Consider the following 21,876-nt stretch of genomic DNA (forward strand, 5'->3'; position numbering starts at 1 on the left):
CACGCCGGCCGCGTCCAGCCCCTTTGCTAGTGACGACCTGACACCCGGCACGAGACGGAGCCCACCTCGGCCAGAGTCCTTGCCCACGGACCGGACAGACGAGGCAATGGCCTCTCCCCCGGCTGCTGTGACGTCTGGCGGGGCAGCTGGGACCGCTGCGGCCTCCCAGGCGTCCGCCAGGGGAAGGCCCCGCCTGCTGGACTTTCTGTATTGTTCCCATCAGCGGGAGCTGAGGTTACACGATCCACAGCTGAAAATGTCCAAGAGAGGCCGTGCACCCTTCCCTAGACGCGCCTCCACGTTTAGGAAGGTGCAGCACCTTCCGACGTGGAGCTGAGCGGTGCTCGGTCCAGGGAGCTGTGGACTCCCACTGCCCCGCAGGAAGGCCTTGGCCAGGCCGCTCTCAGCAAGTCCAGAGCGGGACTCGGGGTCCCCAGGGAGAACAGCAGCGGAAAAGGCCGTGCTCAAGTCCCACACTGACCAGGAGGAGACAGCTCTGCAGACCCGGAGAGCGAAACCCTCGCTGTTTCCTCCCAGTTCTGAGCCCCGGGGACTTGACTGGCAGATCACAGCTGCGCCGGGAACGTTCTTTGAATGGGGTCTCTGCCCATCTGTGGATCAGTGACCCTTTGGTCGCCGGGACAAGTGTCAGAGAAGGACACATGGATGACACACTGGACTAGAAAGCCAGCGAGCCCCTCCCCCCGATGCAGGTGTGACGCAGTCCGTGGCCCTTCTCAGGCCAGGCCGTCTCTGACCTGGGCCCAGCAGCCCTGCCGGCCTCAGAACCCGCACACACTGCTCCCTCTTGGCTGGCCATCCTGACAGGGTGACGCATCAGGCAGACACCGCCACCACCCACCCCGGGTGCCCGAGGACGGCCCCACACGGAGGCCACTTGTGGGCAGAGGTGTCGCACACCTGTGCCGTGGTCCTGCACCCTCAGAAGTGTCCTGAAGTCCATGATCAAGGAAGCAGTCCCTCTCATGGGGCCTTGCTGGGGCCTGGGGCCACTCCGTAACAACTGCCCCACTCACCCTCAAAGAGGCCAGAACCCATCTAATAAGGGACCAGTGTCTGATTAGGAATTAGGGCTAATCCCACACCAATGTGCTACCTCTTGGTTCTGTGCAATCCTCATTTGTCAGTTGTTCAACCACATTTACATAAGATCTGAAACGCAAAAAGCTCTGGGCGCGAATTCATGCTGCAGAGTTCGGAGGGGAGGCCCTGCTGGAGAGCACATGGGGCTGCACCCCTGGAACAGCGCCCCCCCCCCCATCAAACACAGGCATTAATCAGATCTACCGGAGAGCAAGCTTCCCAGTCAGAACAGAATTCCCAGCCCGATCGAGTGTGCTCTGAGGAGACACGACGGCCTGGGACAGAGCCCTCAGAAGATGGGCCACTCTCCACGGGAAACCACCCCACTCCCCAGCTCTGAGAACAAAGTGCTCCCCAGACTGGGGCCTGGGCTTCCTCATGGCCCCCACCCCACCCCGGGCGGGTGGCTCTCCTCCTGTGGAGCCATGGTTGCAGACTGTGTGCAAGGTTGTGCAGACACCGGGCTGACATCCTTGTCTGCTCTCCAGGTAGAATCTGGGGGCCCAGAGCTCACAGGCCCCGTTTGTGACCCCAGCCTCGTGAGGGGCCAGCTGGACCAGAGAACCCAGAGCCCCAGGCGGGCGTGGTCCCCAACCCGCCAACTCTGCGTATGCACAGCAGGAACGGTGGGCACCCCCATCACAACTGCGCCAAGGGTCATCAGTGACGCTCTGGAAACCAGGTCATCACTCATGGCTACAACAGATCACGTCCCATTGACGGAAATGACCCGTCTTCTGCTTAGCTTACAGACCGACACATAAGTCAGCGGCCCCTGCAGCACCCACCCTGGGGAGACGTGAGGTCAGAGGCCAGAGAGCACGGGAAGCAGACGGGCCTGAGCGTCAGGCACTTCTCCTCGGAGACCTCCTGAGCACCTGCTGGTACCAACTCAATGGGCGGAAACCTGATCCTTCTTCAGGAAGGCTCCGAACCAGAGCGAGTGGCGAGGGGCCGGTCAGTCCCTGGAGCAAGTGCCCTGGGCAGAACTGGCTCCTGCCGCCACCTCCCTCCCCCGCCGCGAGGTCGCCATCCCAGGGGAGGGAGAATGGAGCGGAAGGGCCACAGCAGAAGCAGACGTGGGCATGGGACCCCCCAGGTCGGCCCAGCCGGCCACGCTCACCAGTAGAAGTAATAGGCCAAGGCCACGGCCAGCAGGCCGGTGCAGACGCCCCAGAACAGGCAGGTCGAGTAGCTGGCCAGCATCTTCAGACCCTTGTGAGAGTCGGTGAGAGGAGACGGCGGCGTGGACGGGTCAGCCTCCCCAAAGGATAAGGAAGGGGATTATGGCCCCGTCTACACTGCCTGGGTCTGACGGGCTGTGGCCGCCCAGACCATCCGCTCAGCAGAGGACACTGCTTCCGGGGTGCCGCCTTCCCTGCAGCGGCCTGCGGGTCTCAGAGGCCAACTCGGAGGAAAACAGGGACGTCCTGGGGCAGCACAGTAAAACACAGGCCTTCCCTCTGCCGTAGGGGGGGCTCCACTAGGCGCCCGCTAATCCAATAAGCGGCTTTCGGCCTGGAGCCGTTGCAAGCAGGTGGTGTCACGGGGCTCGGCCAGGAGACAGGTCAATGGGCTCCACCCACCCCGACCCAGGACTGTGGCCGGAGGGCACACACGGGACCCCGACGTGGCCTGGGGTGGGTGTGCAGTGGGCTAGACAGGCCGGTGCTCGGCCCTGGGCTGGAAGGGGCTGGGCAGACCCCCTCTCAGTGGGGCCAGGTCCCAGGCCCACGGGCTCCCCAGCCTCCCCACCACCCCGGACGCCGGGAAGTTCCAACTCCAGGTGCCGTGTGCATGGCCGCTCCGGCACTGCCAGGGGCGCCTCTCCCTGTGAGGACCTGGGGGAAGGGTGTGGAAGGAACCGGACACATGAACAAGCAAACGTGGGGTCTGTCCTCCCACGCCCCCCCAGCCTGAGACGGCTGGGCCTGCAAGGAGGGGCTGAGAGCAGATGAAGGGACCCAGGACAGAGGCATCCCCTGAGGAACCTGTCCCCAAGGCACGGGGCCCGGCACAGAGGAGTTCCTGGAGGAGTCTTCATGCTGGATTGGGGTGAAGTGACACTCATTCCTCTGTGCATCCTTCATGGTGCTCAGTACAAGAGACCCTCTTCCAAAAGCAGCTGCCCCAGCAGCTCCCAGCGCCCCCGCACCCCCCGCCCACTCGCAGCCCCGGGCTCTGCACAGCAGAGGACCTGCCCTGTGCTCCACGGTGAGTCTGCAGTGCTCTGGCACCCCGTGTGACCCGAGGCTGCTGTCCTGGGGCCTCAGACAGGCTGCCGTAAGGCTTCTTCTGATACTCGGTTCTGCACCCCGGCCTCCGGCTCCGGGCCCGAGATGCTCTCAGGAGAGGAGGCGGCCACTGCTCCCCACATAGTCCATGGGAGGGGCTGGGAGGGCTGCCCTGAGGACTGTCCCACTGGATGAGGCTTCCCGCGTCCTTAATCCCCAGAGCAGCCGGAGGAAGTGCTGACCTGGCTTGGGGGGGGGGGGGGCGGTTCCCCGAGGAAGGACACCGCCTCCATCTTCTGATGAAAAATGACAGAGCCCTCCTCTCTCAGAGCGGCTCCCTGATCTCCGTCTGCATGACCATGACGGGCCACCTGACGTCCGGCAGACCCAGGGTCCTCGTGGCATCTGTTCTCGGGTCGGGGACGCTGCCCGGGAGGCTGTCTGGCTCGGAGCTCCAGGAAGGGCGGCAGGTGCCCTTGACTGACCCACGACTGGTGGCATCTGGATTCGCCCTCTGCCCTGAAACCAGTTCTCATTTAAAAAGCTGTTGTGAGGACGTTCTGTGGCCCGGCTGGCTCTGCCCCCTCTGTGTCTGCTGGTGCCTCCGGGCCTCCTCCACCACCAAGGTCGGCCCCTGTACCGCAGGAGACAGGCCACAGCCCAACTGGCTGCTGCTGGCGGCATCCTCAATGGTCGCCTTCTGACCAGGCCTTTAAGACACTCCCCACATCCCGTTCCCAGCCTCCTGCCGTGTCCGCAGGGCACCAGGCAAGCTCAGGGGTGGAGGGTCGGTGGCCCACGTGGCTTCGGGCCCCTCGGAGCCTCTGTCCTCAGACCGCACCCCTGGGGGCTCCTCCAGGGGCTGAGCTGGGTCTGTCCTCCTCTGTTCTGCACTGGACGCTGGGCCCTGGGTGGGCAGTGACGGGCCTTAGACCGTCCCTTGGGCCCAGTGCTCTCTGAGGACGTGTGGGGATGGAGGACAGAACGGTCAGGCTAAGCCTGCATCGCTCCCACACCTGCGAAGCCCAGTGTTTGACACTGAGGGCGCAGCGGCTTGGGGAACAGGCTGTCTGGCCGATGTGGCCCTGACCCCTGGGCTCCCTGGGACTGTGGACCTTCAGGGTCTCAGCGGGTCCTAGAAAGAGTCCCGGTGAGGGGTGCACAGCAGACGTGGCCATCTGGCCAGGTGCCCCCCCCAAGCTGGGCCTCAGTCTTCCCTGCTGTAAAGTGGGGGTGACAGCTGCACCCACAGTCAACGACTGGGGGAGGCCTTAGACGGTCCCCAGGGAGGCAGCTGGGAGGGTGCCTGGCCTGAGCACCAAGCGGGCATCTCTCACGATGCCATCACCACCGCCCCCGTATCACTTCCGAAGGAGGTTAAAAGGAACACCCGAGATTTCTCTCCAGCCGTGAACCAGCCGGAAGGACAGCCTCAGACTGCGCGGGACGCGGGGGCAGCTGCCGCTGTTTGCGACGCTCCGTGTGACTTGTGTGAAACGCAGCAAACCTGAACGTTCAGTCTCTCGGTTTCATTTATTCTGAAATAAAGGCTGGCACAGGAATTTTGCCCAAGTCCCCCTGCGCAGTGTTTCTGCTGGACGGAGACCCCCTGTCAGGGGCCTGCCTGCTGGGGCTCGGGGCTCCCCGAGGGAAGGACCCTCACCGCCCTCGGCTGAGAGCCACCCCAGGAGCCAACGTCACCTCCACTACTGCTCAGATTTCACTGCCCAAGAACAAGTATCACACGAGAAAATGTCACTGGAATATAGGATCTCTAGATTATTTCCCTGGACCTGAAAATCAATGATTTATACCAAAATATTAAAAGACCAGGGAGCATGTTGACAGAATTTTCTGGTGGTTTCCAAAGAGCAGCAACATGAAAGGTATGTTTTTAAAGCTTGGTGAACCCTTCCTTAGACCAGATGACTCTTACGACATTCCCACATTCCCTTCCGTCCGCAGCTGCGTGACAGACGCTCAGGGGTGGCTGGTTGTCACCCTGGGCTAGCAGCGGTCATCACGCCCACCAGACTCGCAGAAGTACGGAAGGATGAACAGGCAGTCGCTATCACTGTGCAGTTTCAAAAAGACATTAACCCCCGCTGATACTCCTCGTCCCGCAGAGGACCCCTTGCTGTCTGACCCCAAGGACAACAGGCGGCCGTCGGGGCCCACGAGGCAGAGCCCTAACGAGACTCAGACCCCGTCCCCAGGATCTGGGGTCCCATAAGCTCCTGCCCCGGAAACGCAGGGCCAACACTCACGTGGAGAGCAGACGCGAGACAGCCCAACAGGAGGCCACGGGGGCCACACCAAGGTCACGCCAAGCGACAGGAACTGCGTGAGAATTATTTATTTCACGATCACAGTAACTCTGCCAACTCCACAGGATTCTGCCCAAGGTCACCAAATCACCGGCAGACCCAGGGCCTGAAACCAGTTTAGCCAACGAGGCCCCTGAGCCCTTGGCTGCCCCAGGGTTAGTTCCACCCCAGACGCCCCAGGGACGAGCCTGGCACCTCCCGTCCCCAGCAGTTCCCGGGGCCAGGGCGCCTGCAGTCGGTCCCGGCTTCTCCACCTGTTAAGGCACAGTCACCTGCCCCGCGGTCTTCCTGCAGACCTTAGGAGGACGGGCCCCGCCTACACTCAGAGGAACAGCAACAAGGCTCGAGGCTCAGGTTTCAGGACAAAACCCGCTTCTAAGCCCTCCTCTGCTCTGGGCCCCGGCTCTTGGCTCTCGGTGCGGGCAGAACACCCGCCCCGGGCGGCGTCCCCCTCACCAGGTCCTGCTGCATTCACTGGGTTACCGAGATGCCGCCAGCCTGCTGGGACGGCGCTGGTCCTGCAGCCTGTCTGTCCGTTGGCCCAGCACTCGAGCTGGGGAGACCCCTCAGACAGCGGCCACACGACCCACTTAGGGTCAAGGCGCCCAAAACTCTCACTAACGGCCCCCCGGGCCCCCAAGGCCTCGTGGGGCTCCTTCTGCGGAGAACGTCAGGCCCACACCTCCTTCTCACGCCCAGCACATCCTTCCACTGATCGCCGGCCACGGAGCTCCTGGTGTTTGCCGGCAGCGCTTACCTAGAAAGGTTATGAGTTTCCTGAGCTTTCTCCTAGGGCCCCAGAGGAAGCAAGGAGAGGCCGTGTCCGCAGCCCAAGCACTTCCCGGAGAAGTCGCTCGACCCGCGTGCGGGAACCAGCCCTGAACACGCGGGGGAGGCGGCTTCCGGCCCCTCGCCTGGAGCTCTCACACTCCACGCTTCAACCCAGCCTGCCCTTCCACAGCTTAAATACATGAGCAAATAAGTAAATAACCGAAATAAACCGACACGTGGAAAGCTCTTTGTTTTGCCCGGCTCTGGGGTAAAGGAGCCGGTGATGGCGGAGGGCCCAGGAGGAGGCTGGCGCTCTCGGGGACCAGCTGATTCAATGTCCTTCCAATCCACCCCGGGACCTCGGAGGACGCGGGTTACTAGGCAAACCAAACACAGGTAAACAGCCTGAGGTGCGAGCCCAGGAAAGCCCGCGGCCAAGTCCCCAGTGCTCTGAAGCACATTCGGGAAGACTGCGCAGCCCTGTTTGTGCGGCTGCACTTATCCTGCAGTGCCTACCCTCGAGGGCCACGCACAGGGGGCAACGGCACGGGGCCGGGGACAAGGCTGCCACGTGGGGGGCTCACCTGCTGTGGGGCGGGGGGCGCTGGGAGACCACCAGCTCTGATCTAAGACATGGGGCCAACCTACAAGCCTTCCAAGGACGTGGGGCAGCGCTCCGGCCCGTGGCCACCCAGGCATTCAGATAAAACACACTGACTTTCCTAAGATTCTGCAGGTCAGGACTGGTCGGCAGGAGGCCCTCAGAGGGCGGTGACAGTCCAGTGGCGACAGCAGTGAGAAGACGTACACAGAGCACAGAAGCACCTGCAAGAACTACCTCGTGGTCCTGGCGCCGTGCGAGGCGCAGCGTGGTCCTGGCGCCCCAGCCCTCCAGCTCCGGTGAAATGTCTCGAGTACAAAACACCCACAACTCTGTTTTTTGAAGATTTTGCAAATTGGCGAGATTCTGCAAATTGGTAAGTGGAATACATTTTTTTGCCATAAAATTTTGAAACCATGCAGAAGTACATAGTAAGAAGGGAAGAGTTGCTCTCAGCCCCGTCCCACCCCGGGGCCGACTACTGCCACTCTGGTGTCTCTTCTTCGGACCCATGTAGCTTCTGAGCGTGGCAGTTTCAAATTACCACACACCGTGATGCTGCGGCCTCCGCAACTTGGCCTCCTCACTCAGCGCCCTGTGCTGTGGGTGGGCCGCGCCTCCCCCAGAATCACGGCTGAACTCCTAGTCGTCCCCAGTGGGATGGCACGTGCGGTGGGGCCTTCGGGGTGATTAGGTCGTGAGGGTGGAGCCCCTTGTAAAAGACCCCGGGGAGCCCCCCGCCCCTTCCACTACACGAGGACCCAGCGAGAAGACGGCTGCCTATGAACTAGGAAGCGGGTCCTCACCGGACACCGAGTCTGCCGGCACCCTGACCTTGAACTTCCAGCCTCTAGAACTGTGAGAAATAAACGTCTGTTGTGTGCCAGCCCTGTCTGCGGTTTTCTGTTACGGCAGCCTGGACGGACTAAGACACCGTACCAGGAAGGTCTTCCGGGTCAGCACAAACTTCTCGTCTCCTCTGAAAGCAGCAGAGAACACGGAAGGCACTACCTGGGTTCCAATCCCGGCCTCTCCACCCAGGAGTGTGTGACCTTGACAGACAGATGGACCTCTCTGAGTCTCCACTCCCTCACCTGGGGGAGCAGGGTGGAGGCGTGCCCGATGGGCCTGGCTCTTCTGCTGTCCTGAGACACTTCTCTCAGGGACCCTCCTGCCCCTGCCTATCTGGGATCGGAAGGTGTCCTCACTGAGGGGCACACGCCCACTGCAAGCGGCCCGGAAAGCAAACTGCGCCCCCCGACCCACAATTTCTTACCTCCTGGCACGTCTCACTGGCACCAGCCACCAAAACCCCCTCCTTCCTCCAGCTTCCTCTCCTCAAGCCCAGATCCTGGGATTAAGGATTTTAATTCACAAAAGGGGAAATCTTTTTCACTAGACAGAATTTACTCCAAACAAAGAAGCCCATGTTCTCACAACAATCTATCAGATGTTTGCTAAATCCTCACAAAAACAGGATCAAGATGTGGAGAAACCAGTAAAAAGACACCCTGACACTTGCACCTACCGCTGGACCCCCGCGGAATGTCCTCCAGCACAGCTGTCCCCCGCGGTGGCTGCAGCACACGCCCAGCTCCCGACGCCCGCCTGGCCCATCCTGGGACTCTGGGGTCAGAAGGCGGTAAGCACGGTCCCTGGAGACCCGGCTGAGAGAGCCGGCAGCATGGAGCTGCTTACTGATTAACAGGAGGAAAGCCACCAATCGCAAATTTTATCATCAACTGAAAACAAGCTGTCAAAGCACCAAACAGTGGAACTGCTCCAAGGCCATTCACTGCCCTGATAAAGCCAACATCTTGCCAAGTTGCTAGTGTCACCGGAGCTGGGACAGGACGGCAGCCCCGAACCCCACCTTCACACAGGAAGACACGCACACGCACACGCACACACACGCGAGGAACAGGCGTGTCACCGCACAGGACACCTGCCGGCCAGTCCAGAAAGCTGCCGCAGGAAGGGTCCCCAGGCTCGGGGGTGCCAGCAGGGTGAAGGCTCAGAAAGTACAGGCGTCTGGAGTGGAGAAGGAACAGGACAAAAGGCACGGCCCTGGGAGGGCAGGGACGGAAGTGGTGGGCGGGCGTGGCGGCCCAGAGTCACTTCTCCGAGCACCCCGATCCTCACCTGCAGAAGACGCCCAGAGCCCAGGAGCCATGGCGGAGGCTCCATGAGAGCACAGAGGGGCAAACACCTGGCACAGGGTGGCTTGTGCTCCAGAATCAGGGCTTGAAAACACTGTGAGCCCAAATCCCAGTTCTCAGGTCTCCGTGCTATTTGGGAAGAAAGCAGACACCAATGCTCTGTATCTCCGTGCACCAGGCCTCCTGCTGCCAGAAGGGCACCGCTCCGAGGACAGGAGCTGATGAGCACATTTAACAGATTAAAGTCAAGAGAAGGCAGGAGAACAAAGGAGAAGGAAGATGAATGATGAAGGTGATGAAGTAGAAAGTCCAAGTCCATCAGTGACCACAGTGAGTCTCACCAGCAGTTTAAGAACCCAGCAGCCCACTAGATTCACAAGAGACAAATGACGCTAAGACATGATGTCACAGAAAGACTGAAACCGAAGGCAAAGGAAAGACACGCAGACAAACGCCCACGGAGCGAGCACTGGGTACCAGAGTAAGATGCAGAAACAGCTTGCAGGCAAGAGGTCCTGGAGGGGTGACAGGGGCTGGGACCCGGGGAAGAGTGGCTCCGTTCACACGGACAGTCCAAACCCGTGCCCACGACTGATCCAGACGTGGCTGAGCCACCAGGACGTTCAGGTGGAGAGAGAAGGCCAGGCAGAGAGGGCTGACCCAACGGGACATGCTATGTGCTCCGATAACCAAGCAGGGTGCCATCATTCCACCCACCACGGCAGGTAAAACGACGTCGGGGCAGCTGAGCGACCGGCAAGAACAGCTCAGGTGTGCAGGGGCGGCGGGACCAGGTGCCGGGGGAGGGAAAGCCTTGGGGACGGGGAGGTCACAGGGCATTTTATTGTCCCTCTTAGTAGAGAAAGGACAGATAGTATCCAAAAGGGGGAACTCAGGATCTGACGTAAAGGCATTCATATGAGGTAGCCACTAAGGCAGAACACACACTGCCCCAACCATCAGGGCAGCACCACCAAGCAGCACAAGGCAAAACACCAGAAGGGCGACGGGAGAGAGCACTGCGTGCATGGAGCACCGTGTCTGCGCCGTGCGTGTGCTGTGCGGGCAGCAGCCTCTCTGTGCTTACCCCCCAAATGCACAGAACACCGACAGCACTAATCCAAACACGTGCATCCTATCGGTCAGTACGCGGGGCTAAGATCAGCTCCTAACAGGGAAATAGTTTCACAGCAGCTTATGAAACAGAACCCAGCCCTGCGAGGTGTAAGAGAATTACTCAGCGCGGCTGCAAGCGAGGAATGAGGGTGCACTCAGGAAACGCCCCCACAACAGGGGCAAGACCTCAGTGTCAGAGAACAACCAGGCGAGCGAAATGCAATGAGACAAACCAGGAACGCCTATGATGCTCCGGACTAACGTTCTTAAGGAAGATGCAGCAGGTTAACACCCGCGGGCCAAGTAATCCAGCAACACTCTTCATAAAGCAGAAATTACTGGGGACGCCACAGGAACAAATCAAAGGCGCTAATAATAGGAGACACTAATACATCTCTTTCAACCCAGAAAAGAACAGTGGTCAGAAGGACCAGAGGAGCTGTAACAGCAAGACTGATGGAGTGGACTCCGAGGACGTGCAGCCAATCCTGTGCTTGGTAAGTGAGGCTGCCCCCCCTTCCAGCTGCTCATGGAAACACTGGTGAACAGAGCCCCTAAAATACGCAACCAAGAAATTTTCAACAAATGCCAAACAGTAACTAAACACAAACAATATTCCCTAGAAATTATAAATAAAATCAGGAAACAGAAAGGGCTCCCAACAGATGTAAATGTTTTCCTCTAAGATGCTCCTCCCGGGGGAAGTAGAAACCCAAGCTGCAGAATTTCTAGAAACATAATGAAAACTAAAGCAGTGTTTAGAGGAAAATTTATCACATTAAATACTTTAAGTCTTTAGAAACGAAAGCATGAAAATAAGAGAGTGGAGGCTCCGATTCAGAAAGTCAGAAGAAAATGAAAGAGTAACTGATGGAATTAATAAAGGCAAAAGCAAAAAAAAAAAAAAAAAAAAAAAAGAGAGAGAGAGAAAAAGCATTCCGATTAACAGCTAAACTTTAAAAGTGGGTTTTGGAAAACATCAATAAAACAGATGAGTCCCTCATAGCAATAAAAATAAACTAAGAAAAGGGGGAACAAAATACATAAAATAAGAAAGGAGAGAATAACCTTCAAAAGAAGACAATTTTTTTAAATCATGGAAATAATTGCACATCTCTATGCAGATAAATTTGGAAACCTAGATGAAGCAGGTAATTTTCTAATAGAAAAAATTTACAAAAACAGTGACCCCAGAAAAGATAGAAAGTCTGAACAGACCTATTTTTATAGAATTAAAAGAGGTATCTGTCAGCGTTACCACTAATGAAAGCTACCAAACCCAGGTGATTTCACAAGAGAATTCCACCAATCCTGTAAGAACAGATTGTCTTACAATGATTTAACCTCAAGAACATAGAGAAGGAAGGAAAATTTCCAAATGATTTTTTATGAAGCAAGTGTGAGACTGAATCCAGGAAGAATGAAGAAGGCAGGCAGCAGGGAGGAAACGTGTCTAAATCAATGGTTCTCAAGTGTGATGTGAGGACCCCAGGGGTTCCCAAGACCCCGTTGTTAGATCTGAGAGTCCTTAGTTTTCCAAGCACGCACTTGGTGAGGCAGAATTTTCCGTATCAACCTTCATCAAACAACCCAGTAAAACAGTCTGAATGCAGAAGCAGCTATTTCGGGGGTCCCCTAACAGGTAAGACATTTGAGAGATTAATTGCATTGCCAAAATATAAGACAATGCCCCTCTCCTCACTATACTTTTTTCAGTTTAGGAAAGCATAGGTTTTCTTTATAAAAATGTTATTTATGTGAACATGTAATGAGTTTATTGCTGCTCTTTTAAAGGAATTATTTAATAAGTATTTTGAAATGCTCTCAGGGTTAATTTTTAAACTATTACACATCAGCAGCAGAGCTTCTCAACTGTGACACAAATGCCATTTTGGACCAGGTGCTCCTTTGCTGTGGGGATGCCCTGGGCTTCGTGGGATACCTGGCAGCGTCCCTGAATCCCCCACTAGATGCGGCAGCTGCAGCCCGCCACACACACTGTGTCCGCCAAAAACATCTCCTGATCACACCGCATGTCCCCTTGGGTGGGAGAAGGCCCACCCCCTGCTGAGAACCACAGTAGATACAACTCACAAAAGCAAAAGTTCTTTAGGGCCTTCAATAATTCTTTAAGATTATTGGTAAAGAGACCAAATATTTGAGATTCATTGCTCTTTACTTACGAATACAAACATAAAAATTCCCTTAAAAATTAGCAAATTAAAATTAAATTAAAATTTAGCAAACAGAATCTAACAGCACATTAAAAAACAATACATCGTGACCAAGTGGGGTCTATTCCATGAATGCAAGGATGGTTTGATAGTGGACAATCTATCAATAAAATCCATCCTATATCTTTAAAAAGAATGCTAGGCAGGTAATTTAACAAAATCTAACTTCACTTCCTGATTAAAACACTCAAAAAAGTAAGAGCAACTGGAAGTATTACATATGCTCACTACACGCTTCCCCCCGAGATGGCACACTCACTGTATAGTTCCCTGCGAAGTGACAGTACCTAAGACCCAGAGTCAGTGTTTACTTAAAGGACAAACACTAGGGCCACTCCAGCAAACAGCAGGAAGCAGGCAAAATGCCCATTACTTAACCGGCCGGTCACGTGCGTGAACACAGATGGGCCACTGGCAACAATGTGCATTAGCAAAGTGATTCCAGCCATGTAGTCACCAAAGCACACTTGACCGAATCTGGTTTATACCAGGACACAGGAATGGTCTACCACAGAAAATCAAGAAATCTAGTTACTGTCAGCAAGAGATAAAAGGAAAAAACCGACACGATCGTGTCATTAGATTCGGGAAAAGCAGAGGGTGAGTTCAACCCCACTCATAGCTGCTTACAGGCCTCTGCCACCGAGGCTCCTGCTGCTCAGAGATCTTACCGCAGCCACTGTGACAAGACACATAAAGAAGTAAGAGAAATAGGACTTAAAAGAAGAAAACAAGCTCTTGTCATTCGTTGATGACAAGACTGTCTACACAGAAGATCCAGTAAGTTCTTGAGGCAAGTCCCTGGTGAGGACGGGGTGCCGGTGGGCTGGCAGCAGCACTCAGGCTGGCAGTGCCTCCCCGCCGGGCCTGCCAGGGGCTTCCTTGGGAGATGCTCACGTCGCTGGAGGGACCAGAAAGACACGAAGTGGCACTAAAACCAAGAAGGGGCCCCAGGTGTGTGAGGCGACAGGTCTTCCTTCAGCATCCAGGGCTGTCTGAGCACCACGGTCCCCTGCCTGCCTCTGTCCCGACGTTTCCACGGGAGACCACTTCAGGCAACGCCAAGTGGGGGCGGCGGCTCAGGGAACCCTGGCCCCAGGAGACGCGTCCCCCAGGCACAGCCCCACTCCTGCCCCAGTTGGAGCTGCTGGCGCGGAGCCAGGCAGGTGGCAGGATGCCTGGTGCTGGGACCTGGGGATTCAAGAGGGTTCTCCGGTTTTCAGGTCTATTCACAAGAGATGAAGCGTTGCCAGGCCATCAGCGTCCATGGGACAAGAGACAGGGCCCCGATACCGCGGCCTCGCGGACAAGCGGAGTCAGCGGAAGCCCGGCCATGCTCGGACTTTAGGTGCTTGAAGGATGCGGCCTCACTAACGAGCACTGGCGACCAGGCAATAAAATGCCTGCAGACGTGCGTGCACATCACAAGAGGAACAGCGTGGAATGTTCCAGAAAGCAGACACTCCCTGGTGGAAAGGGACTCTGGCCCAGGCCACTGTTCATGCAGGGCCTCCCCCCTCGCCCCCTGCAAACTTAGGAACTGCACCAGCCAGAGACGCCACGCGGGCAGGGGGCAGAGTCCACCTTCCAGCGGGTCGGGCAGCTGGGCCGGGCGGGGCCGGTCCGACACGGCAGAGGCACGGGGCCCTCGCGGCCGTCTCCGCGGACCAGCTCCACCGCGCCCCCGGCCCCCGCCAGCCCCTCCCTCAACACGAGTCCGAGCGTGCTGGCTCTACGACGCCTTCTGAGACACGCAAACACATCTCTGGAAAGCGTACTCTGGTCCAAATAAACTATGACCTGTGCTCTGAAACCATTACCAGACACTTCCTGTAAAGCATGTGTGTGTACATGTGTGCATGCGTGTGGACACACGTGTATACCCAGCTCTTTAGCATATACGCATAAAAGAGGAAGTCAAGTTTTTAAATGAGGTGGGTCTGTGTGCACTAAGGCTCCCAAGGAAGTTAACAATCACGTTGCACAGATGCACGTTGTGACGGGCAGACACAGGTTTAGAAACGCTGTGCAGGTATGTTCTCATGTGTGTTTTGACAAGCTCTGGAAGGACAAACCACAAGCCATCTATAGCAGTTCCCTCCAGGAAAAAGGGTGGGATTCGGGTGGAGTAAAGAATAAAATTTTGATTATTTATCAGATTTGGTTCTGTGTTTTATTTTTATAAGCACGTATCACTTCTTTGATTAAAATTTAAATATTAACAGAAATTATCTTGCTTGCTTATAAAGCGCCCATCTTTTGTCTCTGCAGCGGGTACGACAGTCCCACCAATCACGCTGAACACCGGCAAGACTGTTTTCTAAGGAAAAAGCTTACCCTGTAGGGGCCACGTCTTCTCTAGACACTACCTGGCGGTCACAGTCTGAGCCCTCTGCTCGGCCCCTCATGTTGCCTTTAGAGCAAAGAGAGCCCGTCCTCAAACTCGGGCCAGGGTGGAGCCGGGCAGGGGCTCCCACCGACTCCTCCCTGTGCCCACCTCCCGCACCCCGGCTGCAGGGCCCCTCCCTGAGGGCGTGAGGGCCTTGCACTCGGTTCTGAGTCCATGGTCCACATGGGCCACGGCAGGAGGGCTGGGGTTTCAGCATCAGTGCCCAAGACAGACTAAGGAAAGCCTTCTGATCATCTTAAACCTGTAAGGAGAGTTGGCGGAAACCAGCACGAGCCAAACCTGCAGTAATTACACAGAAGAGACGCTTGCTTTGTCCTGCGGTTTGTCAGTTAGGGGCCACAGCCAGTGACTGAGCGCTCTGCCCGGGGCCACGCTGGGCTGGTTCTCAGGAGCGTCAGTGCCTGGGGGTCCACGTGGAGGACCGCCCCACAGCCCGGGCCCCAGGGGTCTCCCGGCCTCTCCCACCAGGGCAGCGATGGCTGGTTCCGCAGGGCTGGCGCAGGACGTGACTGCCAGCACGAGTGTCCTCCAGGGCAGGGCAGGGGCTCCGAACCCCAGAGGGGCCACGGGGCAGGCGAGAGCAGGCAAAGGGCTCGTCCTCATCGGAAAAACACAAATAAGAGTCACTCGGCACAGAGCGGGAGAGAACTGAGTGATGAGGGGTTTTAAGGTGCTCAGCTCCGCCGGCATTCCTAGTAAGAGTGTCAGAGTTCTCCAAGGGGTCAGACCAGGCTGTGGCCACCAGGACGCCGAGTGAGCCCCCCGCTCCTCACCCGCAGCCGCCAGCTCCGTCTCCCCTCCGCAGCCACGGGCCACACAGACCCCACACTGGGCTTTGTAACTCTCGTTGCTCTGACGATTAATGAGGGTGCACGTCCTTCTGGGTGTTTATGAGACATTTGGACGTCTTTGGAGAGGTACCAGCTCAAGCCATCAGCAAACAGTTTGCTTTTAAACTCCAACACCGGCGACAGCAGCCTGGGGCGGGGGGCGTGCTGCTGCCTCTTCCCTGCCTCTATGAAACGGCAGGTTGTGTGCACGTAACTGGAAGTCGTTTCTGTAAACGTTGAGTTAACCTGGATGCTGGGTTGTGAATCCGATCTGGTATCGTTCCGTAGCTGAAAAGCATAAAGTTACTGGTTCTTTTTCCAGTCCTCAATTGTTAGGGAACGTAGAGGCCCCATCCTCAGAAAAGACGGAGATGAGACTGATTCCCGTCTCCAACCTCCCAAATTCCATCCTTCTGGGAGAGGGCTGCCTGATAGCCAGTGACCTCGGCCATTCTCCCCCCGGAAACAAACCCCTGCTGACGACATGCCTGCCTTACACAACGCAATACACTTCACAGATCAAAAGGCTCTTGGTGCCACCCACAGCTCCCGCGCCGCCGCCCGGGGCGAGGGCAGTTACAGGAAATTCTCCTTTCTGCCGAGTACAGTTGCCCCGTTGCCAGGTGATAATCAAAAGGGAAGGAACACACGGAGCACTCAATTTTAGGATACAATGTAGTTTGGCTTTCTTTTGCACAGAATATCAGCTTGCAACAGTGTAACAGTGGAAACCATAACTGGGTACTGAATCAGTAATGAGCAAAAAAGGCGACTACACCTTTGCTGACTCGGGACGTTGGAGACGCTCAGAGAACGCAGGGGCTGAGGGCTGTCATGGGTCTCACATCTGTCACCGGTTATCCGATGAGCATGCATAATAAAACATTTAATTATAAAGAGACACTAAGCAAAGTAATTTTAATTTGAACACTGAGGAGGAACAGCGGTGCCATTCATGTATTCAAGCAACACGACTGGTAACCAGGCAGGACCATAAACACAGAAAGCAGGAGACCAGCCCTGGGCTGCACTGACCCTGCCCCACCCCAGGGGCTTGTCCTTGAGTGACGAGCAGCTCCCAGCACGCAGGGTCACTGTGACAGGAGGTGGAACTGCCCGCCCACCAAGAGCTGGGGACCACGAGCTAACCGTGTAAACTGCCAAACAGAACGGCTGGACTCGCTCCCTGCAGAAGGGGTGCTAGGAGACAGATGTCGCCCGGGCCCAAGAAGCAGCAGCAGGAAGAGGCCTCCTGGTCGAGGCTGATTAAGACAAAAGGAGCCCGTCGCTCAGGCACCTCACACAGCAGATCCCAAAACGTCTGGGTGCCGGTGCAGAAGGGAGGTGGTCAGCATGGGCCCTAAAAGGCCTGGGCTGCCCGGAGTCAGGACACGGAGGACAGGAGAGCACCCAGGTCACTCGAGGTCACTCTGTGGGACAGGCTCTGTCCTCAGTCCCAGATAACTAGGGACACCTGGTTAACACTGGGCTTCCCAGGGGAGCTCCCTGCAGAAGCAGAAGGCTCCGATGGCAAACAGGGCTCTCCTTCTCCTGGAAAACGTGCACTCTGACCACCAGATCATACGTCCACCCTGGATGTCTGAACTGGGCAGCTGCATCCATCTCAAAGACACGTACGTGCATGACTGAATCACCGTGCTGCGCGCAACCAACTATGCTTCCATTAAAAGAGAGACAGACAGAAAGACTCAGGGACTTCCAGGTCTGCGGGGTGATGCCCACAGATGCCCCCACAGGTGCCCCTGCAATTTTAGCTCGTCCCCCCAGGAAAGGACAGAAGGGGAAAGAAACTGCTCTGCCTGAACTTTTTCATTTGGATTTGGGCCAAATGGGAACTGATTATAATAAATATCCTTTGGCTGGAGGAAACCTTTAAAGTATTCACCCCTTTAAGAAAATCAACCAACTACACACTAAGGCCGGACCGCGCCCCAAGGGCCCCTTCCATGTCATCAAAGCCGGATGGGCAGGCCTGGCTCTCCAGGTGGCAGACTTCCGTGTCTGCCAACAGAGCAGGCCCGGGGCGCGGGGCAAGACCCACTCCAGCGCTGCTCTGGGGGACAGAAATAAGCACACGCACATGGACACGCACACACACGTGGCTCAAGCGTCAGGCGCCTCCCCTAACTCACCGCGGCACGGGGGCAGCGGGGCAGCGGGGCAGAGTCGTCCTCAGAAGGCTCCGACTTGAAGGCCCGAGAGTGAAAGGCACAAGCACAGATTCACCTGCGCAGGAAAGACACAGCGTGAGTGAGCCACACGCAGCCACGTCACATCAGAGCCTGCACCTCAGGGAGACAGACAGTGACGGATGTGCCTTGTTTCCCGATGTACCCAACCGGCCACCAACAAGCAAACAGCAGGGACAGCCTGTTTGGGCCTTTTCGAGCACTGTTGCTGCCCCCCGCCTCATAAGGAGGCCCAACAGATGGCCCATAAATGAACAAACCAGAGAGGCCCACAGGTCACGCCCCAGGAAGGACTGCAAAGCAATTTCAACCTCCCCGCGGGCTCCCAGAGCAGCTGACAGTGAGCTGCCTCCCACAGAGGAGGCCGAGCAGACTGGCCTCCAGGCGGGGGGCCCTCTGGGCCCTGGTTCCCCGCACAGCGACCTTGCGGCCTCAGCTGCACACCCGCTGCCCCCCAGACCCCCAAACCCGGCGGGATGGGCTCTCCAGACCAGACCAGCCCTCCTGCCACACAGCTTGGCTGCAATCAGCAAGCAAAATCCCAGCCTACTGGCTAATTTAGCCCTTGTTTTTGTTTGCTTGTTTTAAATTGTGGTAAAACACACACACAAGTCACCACTGGAACCACGTCTAAGCGCACAGGTCAGTGGCATCAAGTACGTTCGCAGTGTGTGCAACCATCACTACCGTCCACCCACAGACCCTGTCCCTCTTCCCAGACAAACTCGGCCCGCGACACTCGCCCACCAGCCCTGGCCCAGCCCCTGGCACTCCCCACCTGACCTTCCGACCCCGGGAACTTGACACGAAGGTGCAGTCACACAGTATTTGTCCTTTCGTGTCTGGCTTACTTCCCCTCAAGGCTCATCCATGTTGTAGCGTGGGTCAGAATTTTGTTTTTAAGGCTGAGTAATATTACACTGCATGTAGATACCACTTTTTTCTTCTATAAATCTTACAGTTTTAGCTTGCACGCTTAGATCTGTGATCCACTTTGAGTTAGTTTTTTAACATGGGACGAAGTTGGGCAAAGGTTCAGCTTTATACACAGCTGTGCGACGGTCCTGGTATGTTTATTGACAACACGCTCGCTTCTCCGCTGAACTATGTTGGAACTTCTGTTGGAAATGAAGTGACTATAAATGTGTGGCTTTGTTTCTGGAATCTTTCCATTCTGTTGATCTTCATCTACACTTTTTTTGCTACTTCCACGGGGTCTAGATTACTGTAGCAACAGAGGAAGTCTGAAAACCAGGGACTCTTTTGTGTGTCTCTTCAAAATTAGCCCGGCTCTCCCAGGTCCTTGAATTTTCATGTAAATTTTAGACTAAGTCTGTAACTTTCTACAAAAAGCCTTGCCAGGATTTTGATTGTGACTGCACCGGATCTATGTATCAATTCCGGTAGATCGGCATTTTAAGAACATCGGGTCCTGCGGCGCATTCACAGAGCATCTCTCTCCGTTTACTTAGGTCTTCGGTTTCTCTGGCACCATTTTGTTAGATTGATCCTCCCGACGTTCACACTTTTGATGCTATTATAAATGGTGTTTTATTACAGCTTTTATATGTTCAGTGCTGGTGCACAGAAATAAAATCAGTTTGTTGTAATAACCTGGTGTCCCGTAACGTCACCAAACCCATCCATTGGTCTAGTAACTTTCTTGTGGGTTTCTTAGCATTTCCCACATCGGCCAGCATGTCATCTGTGAATAAAGACAATTTTACTTCTTTTATTCCATGCTGTATGTCTCTTCTTTCTTTTCTTGCCTTACCTTTCGAGGACAATGTTGAGTGAGGTGAGAGCAGATGTCCTCTCCTGGCTCCCCGCCCGGAAGGACACCGTCGGTCTCTCCCCATCAGGCAGGACACTCGCGACAGGCCTTCCACAGAGCCCTTTACTGGGCTGAGGGCGTCTTCTCTGTTCTGGACTGCTGCGGTCTTTTTTTTTTTTTTTTTTTTTTTTTTTTTGGCTTTGCTTTCGCTTTCTTTCTTTCCTTTTTACCACGAATGAATACTAAGTCCTTTCTTTTGTCTTTTCTGCACCACTGAGATGGTGATACGGTTTTTCTTTTTCTGTCTGCCAGTAGAGTGAATTGTAACGACTGATTTAGAATGTTAAACCAACTTTGCATCCCATCCGGTATGACGCAGTATCCTTTTCACATGTCGCTGGCTTTGATTTGCAAAAATTTTCTAATTCCTGAAAGATTTTGCCTATGATGGATACTGGTCCACGGCCCTTGTTTGGTTTTGGTGCCAGGGGGACGCTGGCCTCACCGAGTGAGCTAAGACGCGTTCCCTCCTCTCCCAACTCCCGGGGGACTTTGCAGAGAATCCGGGCTGCTTCTTCCTTGAATGTTCGGTAGAATTCATCAGTGACGTCAGCCGGGCCAAGAGTGCTCTCCGTTGGAAGGTTTTATATACAAATTGAATTTAGGGGACAGGGTTACTTGGGTTGTCTACTTTGACTTGAGTGAGTTTTAGTGATTTGTTTTGTTCCAGGAATCTGCCCCTTTCGTCCATGTGGCAAACATTTCTCAGCATCGAGTGCTTCATGATACTCCCTGACCACCATTGTAGCACCTGTAGGGCTCGTAGCGATGCCTCCTCTCTCATCTGATTGTGGTACTTCCTCTTCTCTCCCTCTTTTTTCTGATCAGTCCAACTAGGGGTTTATCAATTTTAATGATTCTTTCACAGAAACAGCTTTCGGTGTCATTGATTTTTCTTCTTTTGTTCATTTTCTATTTCATTGATTTCTGCTCTTTGCTCTTTATTTTTTCTTAAGGTTGAAGTTTGAATCATTGATTTGAGGCCTGTTTTATGTTCTGATATAATAATGCTACTCATTTCTAAGCACTGCTTTTACTCGCGTTCCACAAAACCTGCTGCGTTGTTGTAATTCTCAGTCAGTTCAAAACGCTGTCCAGTCTCCCTCGTGATTCTCCCTCTGGGTTATTTAGAAGTGTGTTCATTTAGTTTTCAAATATTTGGGGGGGGGGTCCAGATATCTTTTAATTACTGATTTCTAGTTTAATTCTCTGTTGGTCAGAGAAATCTTTGTAAGGTTTCAGTCCTTTTTCATTTATCAAGATTTGTTAATAAAAAATGTTAAAAAAAAAAAAAAAAAGATTTGCTTTTCGGCCCAAATTTGGTCCACCTTGGTGAAAGGTCCACGTACATGCAAAGAGTACGCATTCTGCTGTTTGGACGGGGTGCTCCATGGATTGGTGGTGCTATTCAAGCCTTCCACATCTTTACTGATTTCCTCTCGATTATTGAAAGAGGAGTGTCGAAATATCCAGCTACAGTGGTGGGTTCACCTAACTCCCCTTTCAGTCCTGTCAGTTTTCGCTCTGTGTATCTTGAAGCTCTCATTAGGCGCGTACTCACTCAGTGCTACGTTCTCTGGATGAACGGAGCCCTCTGATCACCATGAGGTACCGCTCTCATCCCTGGTAACATTTCCTGTCCTGAAATCTGCCTTGTCCCATACTCATCTATCTACTTGGATTACCCTTTGACTCATATTTGCAATCAATGGTATCTATTTTTCTAACCTTTTACTTTTAACCTATCTGTGTCTTTATATTTAATGTGGAAAGCACTTTTACCTAATGTTTTTTTAATCTGATCTGATACTCTGACACAATGCCTTTTATTTGGAGTTTTCAGGCCATCCACAATTTGATGTGATCATTGACATGGCTGGGATTAAATCTATCCTCTTTCTACCTGTCCTATCTGGGTTTGCAAAGTCAGGGATGATTAATTTTTTCAGCTTCCGAATATCTGAAGAAGTCTTTATTTTGCCTTCACTTTGGAAAGGGATTCTGTGGCTGTGGGACTGCAGGCTGCATTTTAAAGATGCCCCTCCA

General features: G+C 54.9%; 1 protein-coding gene across 3 annotated transcripts in view; it reads right to left on the reverse strand.

The window, feature by feature from the left end:
• The window catches only part of AGPAT3 (1-acylglycerol-3-phosphate O-acyltransferase 3), a 78,807-nt gene that overhangs the window by 37,994 nt on the left and 18,937 nt on the right, over positions 1–21,876 (reverse strand). Inside the window, exon 2 of one of the 3 annotated variants that reach the window (XM_032495796.1) lies at positions 17,940–18,033. The exons of 1 other annotated variant lie outside the window; for it this stretch is intronic. The gene's annotated coding sequence lies outside the window, so the exon portion shown is untranslated. Of the gene's footprint in view, positions 1–8,565; positions 8,589–17,939; positions 18,034–21,876 lie in introns of those variants that run through there. One more of the 3 variants, XM_032495860.1, reaches the window with a different exon arrangement.

This window comes from Camelus ferus, chromosome 1 (assembly GCF_009834535.1).
Source record: "Camelus ferus isolate YT-003-E chromosome 1, BCGSAC_Cfer_1.0, whole genome shotgun sequence".
Taxonomy (NCBI): Eukaryota; Metazoa; Chordata; class Mammalia; order Artiodactyla; family Camelidae; genus Camelus; species Camelus ferus.